The 15,330-nt window shown below is 43.5% G+C and overlaps 2 pseudogenes; both read left to right on the forward strand.

The window, feature by feature from the left end:
• Positions 1 to 3,181: 3,181 nt before the first annotated feature.
• On the forward strand, positions 3,182 to 5,594 carry LOC139545869 (uncharacterized; annotated as a pseudogene).
• Positions 5,595 to 5,626: 32 nt separating this feature from the next.
• LOC139545871 (putative exonuclease GOR) lies at positions 5,627 to 10,197 on the forward strand (annotated as a pseudogene).
• The last annotated feature ends 5,133 nt before the right edge of the window (positions 10,198 to 15,330 follow it).

Genomic DNA, 15,330 nt, shown 5'->3' on the forward strand with positions numbered 1-15,330 from the left:
TGTACTGCTCTCCAAACTCCACACGTTCAATTTCTCAGTCAAAGCAATAAGCTGGTTTGGTTCGTATTTGGAAAACCGTGGACAATGTGTGGTCATCAATAGCACCTAATCCACATTTCCAAAACCAAAAAAATGGGACTTCCACAGGGTCCGGTGCTTGGCTCAATTCTCGTTTCATTATACATTAATGATCTACCAGAGACCTGCCCAAGTTCCGGCCTTCAAATGTACGCTGATGACACTTGTCTATGTGTCTGATAAAACGTGCTGATGTTGCTAAACATTTGACAGAACACCTGGACTCAGTGGCCACCTGGTTGGAATGTAAAGAAAACTGTCTCAATCTGTTTCTGAACAAGGAAGCTGCCAGTGACAGTCACTCTCTGTCCACATCAAAGAGACAATTTAACAAGTCACAGAGGTAAAATTTGACAAACACGCTAAAAAGATCAGAACTATCAAAGCAAGCTTCTACTGTTTCAGACTAATAAGACCTCGTCTGTGTCTTGACAGTGCCTTTTTATTCTTACATGCAATGGTGTTCTCTCACATGTCACACTGTATAACATCCTGGTTCCAGGCCAGCCAGACAGTGCTGAGACCCTTAGAGTCACCGTATAAGTGTGTGCTGAAAATACTGGTCCAAAAGCATATCAAATCAAAGTTGATTAGATGAACAATAGGTAAGTAAAGAAATAAAACAGTAAAGAGACAGGCTATATACAGTAGCGAGGCTATAAAAGTAGCGAGGCTACATACAGACACCGGTTAGTCAGGCTGATTGAGGTAGTATGTACATGTAGATATGGTTAAAGTGACTATGCATATATGATGAACAGAGAGTAGCAGTAGCGTAAAAGAGGGGTTGGCGGGTGGTGGATGGCGGGACACGATGCAGATAGCCCGGTTAGCCGATGTGCGGGAGCACTGGTTGTTCGGCCCAATTGAGGTAGTATGTACATGAATGTATAGTTAAAGTGACTATGTATATATGACAAACAGAGAGTAGCAGCAACCCAATGCAAATAGTCCGGGTAGCCATTGTACGGTACCATCACTGTTACATCCTGAAATAGTACAATGTACTGAGCGTTTAAAAACTTCATCAGATTTGCAAATGTGAAGCTTGTGTTTAAGTGTCTCAATGGTATTGCCACTGAATCCCTGACCAAACACATGCAGAAGCTGCAGTGGCCTGGAATGTCCACCAGGGGGTGCACCAGGGGAAACTGCAAGGTCCCTCTATATAAAACGTCTATAGGTCAGTCCTCTTACCGAGGAGACACATGCATGGGGAACGTTTTATCAGAAGAACATAAACTGCTGGAACATGTTTCAAAAGAAACACCAACAACTGGTTGCTACAGCTCCAATATTGCAATCATGTATTAACTGTATGAAGTGCTTCCATTAAGAGCGCTGTACGTCCAAGTTGTAAATATTAGGGGTATATACTGGATGTTTGAGACTTGCTTTGTGCGTCTAATTGTTGACTGACATCTGCTTAGTGATATAATTATGATAATGTACAGATATGTTATTTTATGTGATTATTATTATTTTAAACATTGATTATGCACTTATTTCTTCGCTTTGGTTTCCATTAAAGTCCAACTAGGGATAGGTGTTGAAAATGAGCGTGAGTTAGGAAACACTATAGAACAATTGTTTGTTCAATGTGTTTGTATTTGTTCCTATCCAAATAAACTAAACTAACTCCTGAAATGGGCCAGAATGGGTTAAGGTAAAGACCTGAATGGCTTGACAACAGCTATGGGTTACATTGAGCATCAATAAGCTCTACTCTACACACTTAATATGTTGTGAAATCTGTTGTGAATGTACTGTAATGTTTAAAAAAAATGTATAACTGCCTTAATTATTTAACAGTCTGATGGCCTTGAGTTAGAAGCTGTTTTTCAGTCTCACTGTCCCAGCTTTGATGCACCTGTACAGACCTCGCCTTCTGCATGATAGCAGGGTGAACAGGCCGTGGTTCGGGTGGCTGAGGTCCTTGATGATCTTTTTTCCTTCCTGTGACACCGGGTGCTGTAGATGTCCAGGAGGGCAGGCAGTGTGTCCCCGGTGATCCGCTGGGCAGACCGCACCACCCTCTGGAAAGCCCTGCGCTTGTCGACATTGCAGTTGCCGTACCAGGCGGTGATACAGCCTGACAGGATGCTCTCAATGGTGCATCTGTAAAGGTTTGTGAGGGTCTTAGGGGCCAAGCTGAATTTCTTTAACCTCCTGATGTTGAAGAACTACTTCAACACACTGTCAGTGATGTGTACGCCAAGGAACGTGAAGCTTTTCATCTTCTCCACTGCGGCCGATGTGGATGGGGGCATGCTCCCTCTGGTGTCTACTGAAGTCCACAATAAGCTCCGTTTTGTTGACGTTGAGGGAGAGGTTATTTTCCTGGCACCACTCCGCCAGGGCCCTCACCTCCCTGTAGGCTGTCTTGTCATTGTTGGTAATCAGGCATACCACTTGTGTTGTCTGCAAACTTGATGATTGAGTTGGAGGCGTGCGTGGCCATGCAGTCATGGGTGAACAGGGAGTACAGGAGGGGGCCAATGTTCCCTCACATTTTTGGGGGCACTGAGCAAATTTTTGGTCTTGTGTGCAAAAATGTAAACATTCTGAGAATTTTGTGCAACTTCCAGCACACATTTACAGGGAACACTAAGGCTGTACCCTTACAGTTTAAAACAGTAGCCAACAGGCTATTGTGGCTATTTCAGCATAATGTAGGTCTACCAACAAAACCAATGGAGCAAATGCCATGACTTTGTGGCTGTGGTAACTAATGACGACCAGGCACAACTCCAATATAAAGTGTTTTTTCTGAAAGTTGTGTGTCCTACTTATATATATGTATATTCGTAACCTAATCATTACGAAACTTTTGATCAAATATCCCATAAATGTTAACCAAATTCGACACTCTCATTGACCTCTATTCAAAAACTCCTCGCTTGTTGGGCTCCCAGTTATCCCTCTCGCTTTGCATCTTCCTTTCTGGCAGAATGTCCCGCCATGACGGATGCTATAAAACCCCAGCTAACACTGACATCATGACAGGTGCATGGTGATGTGAGTGGGCCACTGATGGAAAGCGTGCACGCGCTAATGAATTTGATCAAACATACCGGGAATACAGATAAATTATAAGTTGCCGATGTTGCCTTCCAGTGGGTTCTTTGCTGAATTATACTATCCATTTTTCAGACGTGACCTCTGTGATAGGCCTTACTGTCTGTACAAGCATGTCAAAGTCGAGGGAGGAATGTTGGACAACACCCTGTATGAATCACTGGTAACAGAAGTGGCAGGTTAGTCTAGTTTTATTGTAATGTATTTACATGCAAATTTCCCAAAGTATCTCTTCTTCAGCTTGCCTTTGGTTTCGCCATACTTTTCAAAATAGGCCTATTAGTTAATTCCAACATGCCATTCTCAAATGGTAATGGGCAGGAGCACATTTATTTAATCAATTTGCGATCTGATTACTTGTTTTCAAGTCGGCCTATAACCTTATTGCATTAACCTGCCTTTGTAAGGAATGACGGAAGGCAATATCATTTGGCTGCATTTTATTTCACTTTGGAAAAAGTGTCATGTGATGTGTAGCAATGGACTTTATTACATCGTTTAATATTCTTAATGACAAATCTGTTTAAAATTGACTTTTTCTCCATAAACAGGTGTATGGAAAACCCGTTCCACTTCCATCAATGGAGCCCCACAGGTCAATGAGGACAAAGACCCTTGCCTTTTGGAGTTGGAGAGGATTAACAAGGAAATAGAGAATGGGAATGAGGTAGAGAAGGAGCAGAGGAGATTATCCCTTTACCAAACTGTGCAGATTAACAGTAAAAGCATAGAGTCCAAGAAAGTCTCGATTCCCAAATCTGAAACGGCAGGTGAAGATTTGAATGGAAATAGCACCAAATCTTCACACAGGCAGTCCACTACAGTCTATTCTTCTTCTAGGAGGAAGTACGTGTTTGACAACTCCAAACAGAGGACTGATTTGGAATAATAGCCCTTGTCCAACGTCTCAGCTTCTTTGTGATCTAGTCATTGTTTTAAGTACAGGGATAAGTGGGCAAAGTGTGAATAGGACGAGAGAGAATGTTTGTAAGGGGAACCAAAGCAAACTTCTCAAGAGCTCACTCCCTCACAAGCTAGTAGAAACAAGCTAGTTGATGACTGATGAAGAAGGGGTCCTCATCATTGATATTCCACCTCTGGAGAGCGACAGGAAGAAGAGTCGAGCTCAGAAGCCCTGTAAGACCACCACAAACCTTCCACAGGAAGTCAAAGCGGAAGTCCACCCTGTTCCTGTTGCTGTTCCTGCTGTGGCTGATGCTCCACTTGCTATTCCACTTCCTGTGTCCACTCCTAGTCCTGAAGTAGTCAAAGTCATATCCCCACCTGCAGTGTCTGAGATTGTGAAAGATGAGGTTATAAGTGTTGTCATATCTACTGTTTCTGCTAGTCAGGAAATTGAAGGTAAACACAGTGCTGAGAGTGTGTTCGATGACCTCTCAAAATGCTTGGAAAAGCTGAGGAGTTAAAGTGAGAGAATAGTTTGTTACCAAGAGGCTGAGGCCACTGCGGAAAGTAACTGAGACAGAACTTGAATGTCCCGAAATGGATGCTTCATCTTTACAGACACGTCACCATAATGATCCAGTTGGCTATGTGGATGTCGACTTACTGATGGCAGAGCCTGAATTGCTTGAAAGTGAGCTTGCCTCCAACTGTGTTGAGAACAGTAACCCTCTTCAACCCAATGAAGTCTTATATGGACATGTATCTTCACTACCTCACAAGGTTTTAGTCCCTCCCTCGATCTCCTCCCCCCATAAACTCCCCATTGAGACCCAGAGAGATAAGCAGACAGCAACACAGAGCTTCTGGTCACTTGTACAAAGCGTATCATCAGTGCCATGTCTTCAGAAAATACCAGGCCAAACTCCAGGGCATGATTTTGCCTTGCCTAGTCCAGTTCCGGCAACAGACTTTGTAGAGCAAGCAGCCACTTCCGCGGGTATCACAAAATGCCAGCTGTTATATTGGCTAACTAATGGAATAGAATTAGAATCTGCTCCTTTTGAACCACTTACCATAGAAGAAGTGAATGAACAAGGTATTGAGTTCTGAGGAGCTTGAGTATTGAGTTATCTGATAGTGATTTTGTGGAGGAATGCTACCGTATCTTCTTGGAGGAAGCCAACAAGCTGAAGAGGGATCAACAGACCAGGCTGGTACACCCACACTCTCACACATTGGGTAGGATACTTGGACAGTTGGATATGGGAACATGTTGATATTGTGTGTACAAAGTCATTGCTTGTGTTTTTTCCCTGCTAGCCTGTGTGAACATCATACCTGTGGGAACAACCACCCAGGTGGGCAACAACCTGCACTTCATCCTCCCAGAGGGAAGCTATACTCTGCCCATCACTTCAGTTAGTTCTCCAGTCACTCCAGTTTCTCCAGTCCATACCCAGTCACACCAGTTTCACCCATTTCCCCTGTTCCTGGAGAACCTCAGCCTACTGCCTTCATCCGTGCTAAGGTGAGCGCAAACTTAAAGATGTAGAGGTGGACTAAAATGGCTTCAGTGATGTTCACTGACCGTGAGTACAGTATGAAGCAAAGCATTGTTCAGTTGTATATTGCTGAGGGCTGACCAAGTGTAAAAATGTACCTCTTGAAATGTGACTGATTTAGTCATAAGCATGCCTTTTACATGCTTGGTGTAGACAATATATCCTATAGGCTGTGGTATGATTCATTTCCCTAGGACTGGCCTACTTTGGGTATTGTAGTCAACATGGGTCTGTTCTTTGTGCTCTGTTCATCATTCCCCATCATGCCAGAATAGGGCATACTTCAGCTTTATGATGTATTTGCATTCAGGGCTAGTCCTGTTTTACTCCTAATTGGCAACTGTGTGTTTTTTGTTTCTGGGTAAGGAAGCTTTAAAGAGGGTTTTCTGTCGGTGTGGGGTCACTTACTCTATGAACCAAGTGGGAAAACACACTCGCAAGGAGGAGTGTAACTACCACAATGGGAAGGGAGTTGAGAAGAAGGGTGAGAGGACATCACGGTATGTTCCACATTTCTGAATTTAGAAATGTAATCCTGTTTGAGTAACTTGTTACTACTGTACAGTTCCAGGTGGAGGGAAACACGCCATAGCTGCTGTGAGGGTGTCATTGGATGCCCTGGATGTCACGTTTTCAAGGTAATAAGAAGACAGACAGGGCATAGCACCTGTTTTCCATAAGACTTTTCAAAGATGTCATGAAACATTTCGTATCCCCCACATACGTCTCCCCCTCAGCTGCATGTCCACGACACAGTTAGCCTGGATGGCTTTGTCAGTACCCTTCCTAGACCTGCCTCTGATTAGGGCTGCCTGGAGGTGTTCTCAGTCGACTGTGAAACGGTGAGATTCAACAGTCTGATTATGGAAATCATAGGCAACCTTTTGCATGACATGCCAATTAAAGTCAGGTCAGTGTGTTTTGAAGATCAATGTCCACGTTGCCATAGTAGTGATCTGGTTAAGTTATTTTGTTTACTGTATGACTAATAGATTTAGTCTTTCTTCCTTCAGTGCTATACCACTCATGGTCTGGAGCTGGCTAGAGTGACTTTTGTCAACTCCAGTTTGCAGGTAACCTATGACACCTTTTGTGAAAGCTGATAATGAAGTCATTGACTACAACACCAGGAAGGGCCACATAACACTCCAGAATTAATATAGAATCTTGACAGACTGCTTTATTTTATCCAGCATTTTAAACAAAGATGGCATCGCAGTCACTAATGCTCTCTCCTGATCAGGTTATCAGGCATCAGTGAAGTTAATGTGAAAGGAACAAGCTCGTCCATACGAGATGTTCAGGAGACTCTTCTGAGCTTTGTCAGTGCAGCGACTATACTGATTGGCCAACGTTTAGAAACTGACCTCTGTGCACTTAAGGTGAGTTGAGCTGCATTAGTTATTAATAGTAACTATTTAATACTGAATGCGCACCGATATGGAAAGTCTATCGATACCAGTTCCTTTTTTTCCCGAGTTCCCAGTTGTCTTGTACTCACGGAAGTCAGATTTCCCAGTTTCTAGTTAACAGTTGTTTTGAGCGCGGCAGCAATCATGCTGGATTGACAGCATGGTCAATGTTGAATGTTTATAATTTTAAGTTTGAAAAGAGACCCTTAATCCCAGACTTGGAACCACACACCCACTCCACTGAATAGCAGGCTAGTGATGGCTTTGCAATGCATGCAGTTAACCACTGATTCCTTCCAAACCACTCATTGTTGAATTTGCAATTTCCAACTTGTTGTGTAATGTTCAAGTCCAATGGCCGATGAGCTCCGATACGTTTTATCTATAATTTCTTCTCTTCATATGACAAGGATTAAAAAGGATTTGCCAGCAGATTGTCGACTTGATTCATGATGATGACTGCTAGCTAAGATTAAGTATGATGTTGACATGAGTCAAAGTTACTGTAGATATAACGTGATTTGACAATTTTATCTGTGGCCAATGACCTTGAGCCTTCTTGGATGGGCACTTCTAATGTAACTGTATGGCAGCACCTAAGGGGCTAGAATTTTCGAGCTCTACCCTTAGATTTGTCAGTGACGTAGTGTCCCCATTGGTGACAGAACACTGAGACAATCACGGCGCAACTAGAGAACATTACCAACCCCTACGCTCCGTATTTTCCCCTGGCTGCCCCACCACCACAGAAAGCACTGAGCTAGACTGAAACACCTGCATTTTGGAGCTGCCTTACTCAAGAAAACAAAGAGACCATGCTTGAATGCGGCTTTATTAACTCAATGATTTGTATAAATTTTTTTACATTGTTTGCAAAGTGACATGTGACACGTATTAATACCAAAATAACATGCAAAACAGGCAACCCTCCCAGAAAAATAGGGATAGTGTGGTAATGTGGTATTAACGTCATTACACATACTCACCACCAGGGGATGTAGCACTTGGTATCATTGTTAAGTGTATTGGAATGCACCTTCTAGCGACATTTGCGTATTTCCGTTAAGGAACGCCTTGTGTGCAATAACTCAATTTGCTTTTGCACTCCTTCTAAACAGTGCAACTTTTTTTACTTTGGCAAAGGGTAAAGTCTACAAAACTTAGTACACTCTGTTCGTAACAGAGTGTAGTTTTGGGAGCAGAAAACTGTAGTGAGATCAAATGTTTCATTGATGAGAAAGTTAGCAGAATGTCATATTTGGTAGTGAGTGGAAACGCCAATCAGATGCTTCACATTTATACATCTAGTGAAATATCTGTTTCATTGTTCTATCTGTGTAGGTATCTCCTTTTCATCATCAGACACAATTGTGGGAGGAATACTGTGAAGTCCTTGGTCGTTTTTTCAAGGCAAATGAAATTGTAGATTATGTCAAGAAAAGAGCCATTCTGTTGAGCTAAACCTACAATCTTATGAGACATCTGCATGGTCCTGGTAAGCCTGGGGATAAACACTTTGAGGATATAGTGGAGTTTGCGAAAAGCACATTTCAACCGGAAGCCGAGTGAGATTGTGCAATGGTTTAATTCAAGCAACAGAAATGCAGATGAGAGTGTTGTGGACTGTGTAGCTGTCTTGCGTATACTGGCACAAGATTGCAATTATGGGGACAATCTGAAGGAAATTCTGAGAGGCTAGTTTGCAGCATAAATAATGACTGGATCCAACTGAAGTTATTATCCGAGACTGGACTTACATTTGATTATAGCATTGTTCCTGCCAACAAGGGTGTAAAAGAAATCCAGGGAAAATGTGTGGACAGTGCTAATGTGACTTGGAAACAAGGGACATACCAGGGAAGTGTGCACAAGCTAAGAATGCCTCAGGAAGACGAACCAGCACGAGCTAGGTGAGCACGTGAAAGTATGTTACAGATGCGAAGGTGATCACATGGGAAGTGAGTGCCATTTTCAGGAGGAAGTGCCATAATTGTGGTGAACAAGGATCTATAAAACGCGCATGCAGGGCTGAATCCCCTGCAGAGAGTTCCAATCCAAAAGTGTGAGGAAAGCAAAACTAAGAGAAATTTGTACAAAAGTATGGGACACATTACATCAGTGGGGAAGCTGAACAAAATTCAAAGAGGAAGAAGAGGATATGTTTACAATGTACAACATGTCAGATGACATTCCAAAAGTGGATCCTATCACATTGAAATTGAAAGTCATTGAATCAGATGTGAAGTTTGAAGTGGATACAGGGTGCAGTGTAAACATAATGAACAGATCAGAGTACTCAAAGTTGTAGGACAGTGCAAAATTTCCAAACTTGACTTGTTCTCTGCATCTCAAAACGTACACAGGTGAGAGACACATTAGGTGCAGCTAATGTAACTGTGCAGCACAGATACACAGTGACTCAGCTACCCGTAGGAGTCGTATCACAACCTGCAGGATAAAAGAACTGAAGTTAGAATGGGGAACATTAAATCAGGTTGATGAGGGTCAACGGTGCACATTGGAAGAGGTGTTTACAAAGCATGAGAATGTGTTCAAAGAGGAACATTGAAAGGTTCCCCAGCTAAAATCTATGTAGACGAGGAGGACACACCAAGGTTTTACAAACCAAGACCTGTGCCTTATAACATGAAGTCAAAGGTAGAGGCAGAGATTGACCGTCTCTTGAGAGAGGACATTATGGAACCAGTCAAATTCTTGGAATTGGCAGCTCCCATAGTGCCTGTTTTGAAACCTGACAATACTGTGGTAATTACAAATTGACTGTTAAGAGAGTATCCAAATTAGAGCAGTATCCTATTCAAAAAACAGAGGATCTATTTGCAAATCTGTCTGGTGGACAGAAGTTCACAAAGTTAGATATGAGCCATGCATAGCAACAGGATGAGGAATCTAAGAAGTATTGTACAGTAAACGCACACAAGGGGTTGTATAAACTTTTACCTTCTGGTGTCTCCAGCAGTCCTGCTATTTTTCAGAGGACCATCAAGGGCGTACGTCAAGGGATTCCACATGTCACCATTTACTTGGATGACGTCCTGGTGACGGGGAGGAGAGATGACGTCCTGGTGACGGGGAGGAGAGATGACGTCCTGGTGACGGGGAGGAGAGATGACGTCCTGGTGACAGGGGAGGAGAGATGACGTCCTGGTGACAGGGGAGGAGAGATGACGTCCTGGTGACAGGGGAGGAGAGATGACGTCCTGGTGACAGGGGAGGAGAGATGACGTCCTGGTGACAGGGGAGGAGAGATGACGTCCTGGTGACAGGGGAGGAGAGATGACGTCCTGGTGACAGGGGAGGAGAGATGACGTCCTGGTGACAGGGGAGGAGAGATGACGTCCTGGTGACGGGGAGGAGAGATGACGTCCTGGTGACAGGGGAGGAGAGATGACGTCCTGGTGACGGGGAGGAGAGATGACGTCCTGGTGACGGGGAGGAGAGATGACGTCCTGGTGACGGGGGAGAGTGCGGCCTTACGTCTCAAGCGGAGTAAGTGTACCTTCATAGGGAATGAGGCAATGTTCCTAGGACACAGATTGGACGCCACGGGTATCCATCCACTCAATGACAAGGTACAAGCAATCCAGAACGCACCTGCTCCTACAAATGTGACTGAGTTTACCTGGGACTGCTAAACTATTATAACAGGTTTCTGCACCTCTTCACACACTACTGCGTAAAGAGACAAAGTGGCAGTAGGGGAAAGAGCAGGAGGCTTCTTAACCCGGCAGAAAATAACTATTCCCAACTAGACAAAGAGGGGTTAGCAGTACAGTTTGGGGTACATTCGGAAAGTATTCAGACTATAAGGACACAAGGCGAGACACAAATGCAGATGGTTGAGCTCCAATATTTATTAATCCAAGGGGTAAGCAAATGTAGGTTGGGGACAGGCGAGAATTCATAAACCGGGTCAGAGTCCAAAACAGTACCAGACGAAGTGCAGTCTCGAGGTCAGGCCAGGCAGGGGTTCAGTAACCAGATCAGAGTCCAAACAGTACAAGGGGATAGGCAGGCTTGAAGACAGAACAGAAAGAGTGGTCAGGAAGGCGGGTTCGGAGTCAGGACAGGCAAGGGTCGAAACCAGGAGGACTAGAACCAAAAGAGACTGGGGAAAAAATAGGAGCAAGGAAAACCGCTGGTTGACTTGGCAAACAAGACGAACTGGCACAGAGAGACAGGAAACACAGGGATATATACACCGGGGATAATAAGCGACACCTGAGAAACAAGATTCTCTGGTCTGATGACACAAAGATCGAACTCTTTGGCCTAAATGCTAAACGTCATGTCTGGAGGAAACCAGGCACCATTCCTACGAGGAAGCATGGTGGTGGCAGCATCATGCTGTGGGGATGTTCTTCAACGGCAGGGACTGGGAGACTAGTTAGGATCGAGGCAAAGATGAACGGAGCAAAGTACAGAGAGATATCTGATGAAAACCTGCTCCAGAGCACTCAGGACCTCAGACTGGGGCGAAGTTTCACCTTCCAACAGGACAACGACCCTAAGCACACAGCCAAGACAGCTCCGGAGTGACTTCAGGACAAGTCTGAATGTCCTTAAGTGGCCCAGCAAGGGCTCGGACTTGAACCCGATCTAACATCTCTGGAGAGACCTGAAAATAGCTGTGCAGCAACGCTCCCCATCCAACCTGACAGAGCTTGAGAGGATCTGCAGAGAAGAATGGGAGAAACTCCCCAAATACAAGTGTGCCAAACTTGTAGCGTCATACCCAAGAAGAGGGCAAAGGTGCTTCAACAAAGTACTGAGTAAAGGGTCTGAAAACTTATGTAAATGTGATATTTCATTTTTTTATATTGAATACATTTGCAAAGATTTCTACAAGCCTGTTTTTGCTTTGTCATTTGTGGTATTGTGTGTAGATTGATGAGGAACATTTTTATACATTTTTGAAGAAAAAAAAAGTCAAGGGGTCTGAATACTTTCCGAATGCACTGTATATGGCAGGAAGTTTACCATATGTACAGATCATAAACCTTTACTGTCTCTTTTCAAAGAAATGAAGGCAGTTCCACAGATGGTGTCTCTGAGAATTCAGAGGTGGGCAGTGACGTTGAGGGCGTATGAGTATGTCATCGTTTCCAAGGCAGGAAAGTACCATGGGAATGTAGATGCCTTGAGCCATCTTCAACGCCATCATAACAGCTCAAGAGGACAGAGTGCTGATGTTCGTGGACAGACACGGCACTCGTGACTGCAGAGCAAGTGAGAACCTGGACAGGTAAAGATACAGTACTGTCTAGAGTTAGACAATATATGGTAAGGGGATGACCACAACAAACAGAAGGGATTGAATTTCAGAGTCAGGAAAACAGAGTTTTGCGTACAGGATGGTTGCGTTTTGTGGGGAGCACGAGTGATTATTCCACTATCAGCATGCCAGGCTATCCTACAGCAGCTACATCAGAGTCGCCCTGGGGTTGGCTAGGAGTTACTTATGGTGGCCTAAACTAGATAAGGAGCTAGAGAATCTAGTCAAGACATGTAACACATGTCAGGAACACAGGCAAAAGCAACAGCTTCCCTCCACCCTTGGGACTTCCCAGAGAAACCTTGGAGAAGATTTCATATAGACTACGCAGGGCCATTCATGGCCTACGACAGAGTTTTAGTAATCAAGGGATACCTGAGAGGGTAGTGAGCGACAATGCAACCTGTTTCATGAGTACAGAAACACAAGAGTTCTTCAGAAACAACGGTATTGTGCATGTGCCATCTGCTCCATATCATCCATCTTCAAATGGACTGGTGGAATGCGCAGTACAGACATTCAAAGAAATGAGGAAGAAAAGTGCAGAAGGGAGCGTAGCAGCAAAAGTGTCACGTGTTCTGTTCAGCTGCAGACTAACACCTCAACCCACAACAGGACGTTCTCCTGCTGAGATGATACGAGGTCGTTGAAGATGCTCCACACTGGACCTAGTCTATCCAGACCTGAAAAGGAAAGTTGAACGCAAACAAAACAGACAGAAAGAGAACCATGACAAATTCACCAAGGGCCGAAGTTTTGGAGAAGGGGACCCTGTCCTTACCATAAATTTCAGTCAGGGGTCAAAATGGATTTCTGGATTCATAGACTGGTCAGTGACTGGTCCTGTCTCCTACAAGGTAATGTTGGGAGATGGTAAAGTGGTTTGCAGACACGTTGATCCGATTATTTCCAGATGGGAAGGAACAACAAGTGAGTTACCAGTTGTGATGGCAGAGGCCAGGCTGTTCTCTAGCTATCCAAGTGCTTCTGTGGTGCACGTGCCACAGACAGAGACAGTAACAGAGAAAACAGTTCACCAAGAGAAAAACCCAATTTCAGTCAAATACTCTGAGCCTGGCTCAGAAACAGCGGGTGGCTTTTCCACCGTTGAGAATAAATACTACCCCCAGTGTTCGTCGTTCACAGAGGCATGCAGAGCTTCCCAAGCTGCTTAAAAAACCTTTAACTCTGAACAAGAAAAAAAAGAACTGATATAAATTGTTTTTTAAAAGACAACTAAAAGACTCACAGTAAATGAGACTCAAGAATGAAATGCATAACATGTGAAAAGAAAATTCAATTATTGTGAACATGTGAAATGTCATGTTTATTGTTTGGATCAGTAGAGTACATAACAAGTTATAAAGAACGTTTCAGTTAGAGGAACTTTATTTCATAATGAGTTCATTAACGCAATAGAAGAGCATAGGGAATGTATTATATTGTATATCCTAATAAAGGACTTATTTAAGAGGGGAGGAATGTGGTATTAACCATAATACACATACACGCCACCAGGGGGCGTAGCCCTTGAGTACCTATTGGTATCATTGCTAGAGTATTGGAATGCACCCCATACACACATTGAGTGCAGCTGCAGCTGCCTGCCTGTTACACCATGCTCCGGGTCAGTAATAAAGTCATTTCTCCAATAAAATTAGACATTACAAATTACTACAAATCAGTAGAACATGAGTAGTATTGGCATTAGAACATCCATTTAAACTTTAAAAAATACACTATACTCTGTTTTGTGGTGTGATCATTAAATTGACCTCATCCAATGATATTGTAAATGAGCTCACCCATAGCCTCACTGTAGTATCAGTATAATGGCCACAGACTGTATTGTCATGTCCTGGGATGCAGAGAACAGAAAATTCAGAACAGGAAGCTTATTTTGCCCATTCATTTCACCATGGCACCGGGGACGTAGGACCGTGGGGTGGGAAGCTGCTCACAGAGCCTCTCCCAGGTGTGGGCGATAGAGAAACGCAGGTTCTAAACGAGAGGAATGGCCAGAATCTGTCATCAGCTCACCGCTGGGCAAAATGAGGTCAACTACCAGTTGTTTGTACGTGACCTCTTTCAGTCTCCCCATGACTCTCTCCTACCTTAACAGTCCAAAAAGTTCCAAATCTGCATGTTAAACTGAATTTATTTTTGTATAAGTTCATGAAGTCTCAAGTTGATCTGCTAGTAGTACAGGTAGTCCATCTCGTTCACGGAGAAGTGTATGAACTCCTCAAGGAAATCCTCCAAGGCTTCCACAGAGACCGAGATATGAAAGGGTTCATAGCTGAAACAACAGCATTCCGTGGGGTTCATGTATAGAGAAGCACAGTGCACCAGCACGGTAACATTGTGTCCTCTGTCTATCAGTGTCCAATACTTGCTTGAAGTTGATCCAGTGACTGGCTTCAGTGGGCCAAACTAATATGCTTCCAACAGTCTATGTGCCTTATGATACATATAACTGTGATTATTCAAACGGGTATACACTCTTTCAGCTGTAATCAATCCCTTTTAAACTAGTCGTTCAAGTAAAGCAAACATTAACAGAATAACTTTAACTCTGAATCATAGTTGCACTCAATGTATCGCACGTCACCAGATTAAAGAGCCAACAGCTGGTCTTTGGGGGTGAAAAGTAAAAGCCTACATTGTAAATCTGAACAGGGTTAAAAAAAAACAAAGTCAACAGAGTAGAACAAATATAAAAGTGAATGGAAGTCATCATTGTAAATGTTTGTTACTATTATGTGTGTGACAAGCAATTATTATAATTGGGAATAGACATTTCTAAACTAAGTAAACTTTCTCACTAAGTATAGTATAGTTTATTTTAGATGACCCAATCTCTGTTTTTAATGTGAAATGTAGTACTAGTATAGTGATCAGGTGAATGAGGCAGCTGGTTTGAGTGTGGGGCCACAGAGTTCTTCCAGGGTCAGGGTCCTTTAGGAAGCTGTGGTATTGTGACTGACTGTTTTTCTCT

The sequence above is a fragment of the Salvelinus alpinus genome, chromosome 19 (genome assembly GCF_045679555.1).
Source record: "Salvelinus alpinus chromosome 19, SLU_Salpinus.1, whole genome shotgun sequence".
Taxonomy (NCBI): Eukaryota; Metazoa; Chordata; class Actinopteri; order Salmoniformes; family Salmonidae; genus Salvelinus; species Salvelinus alpinus.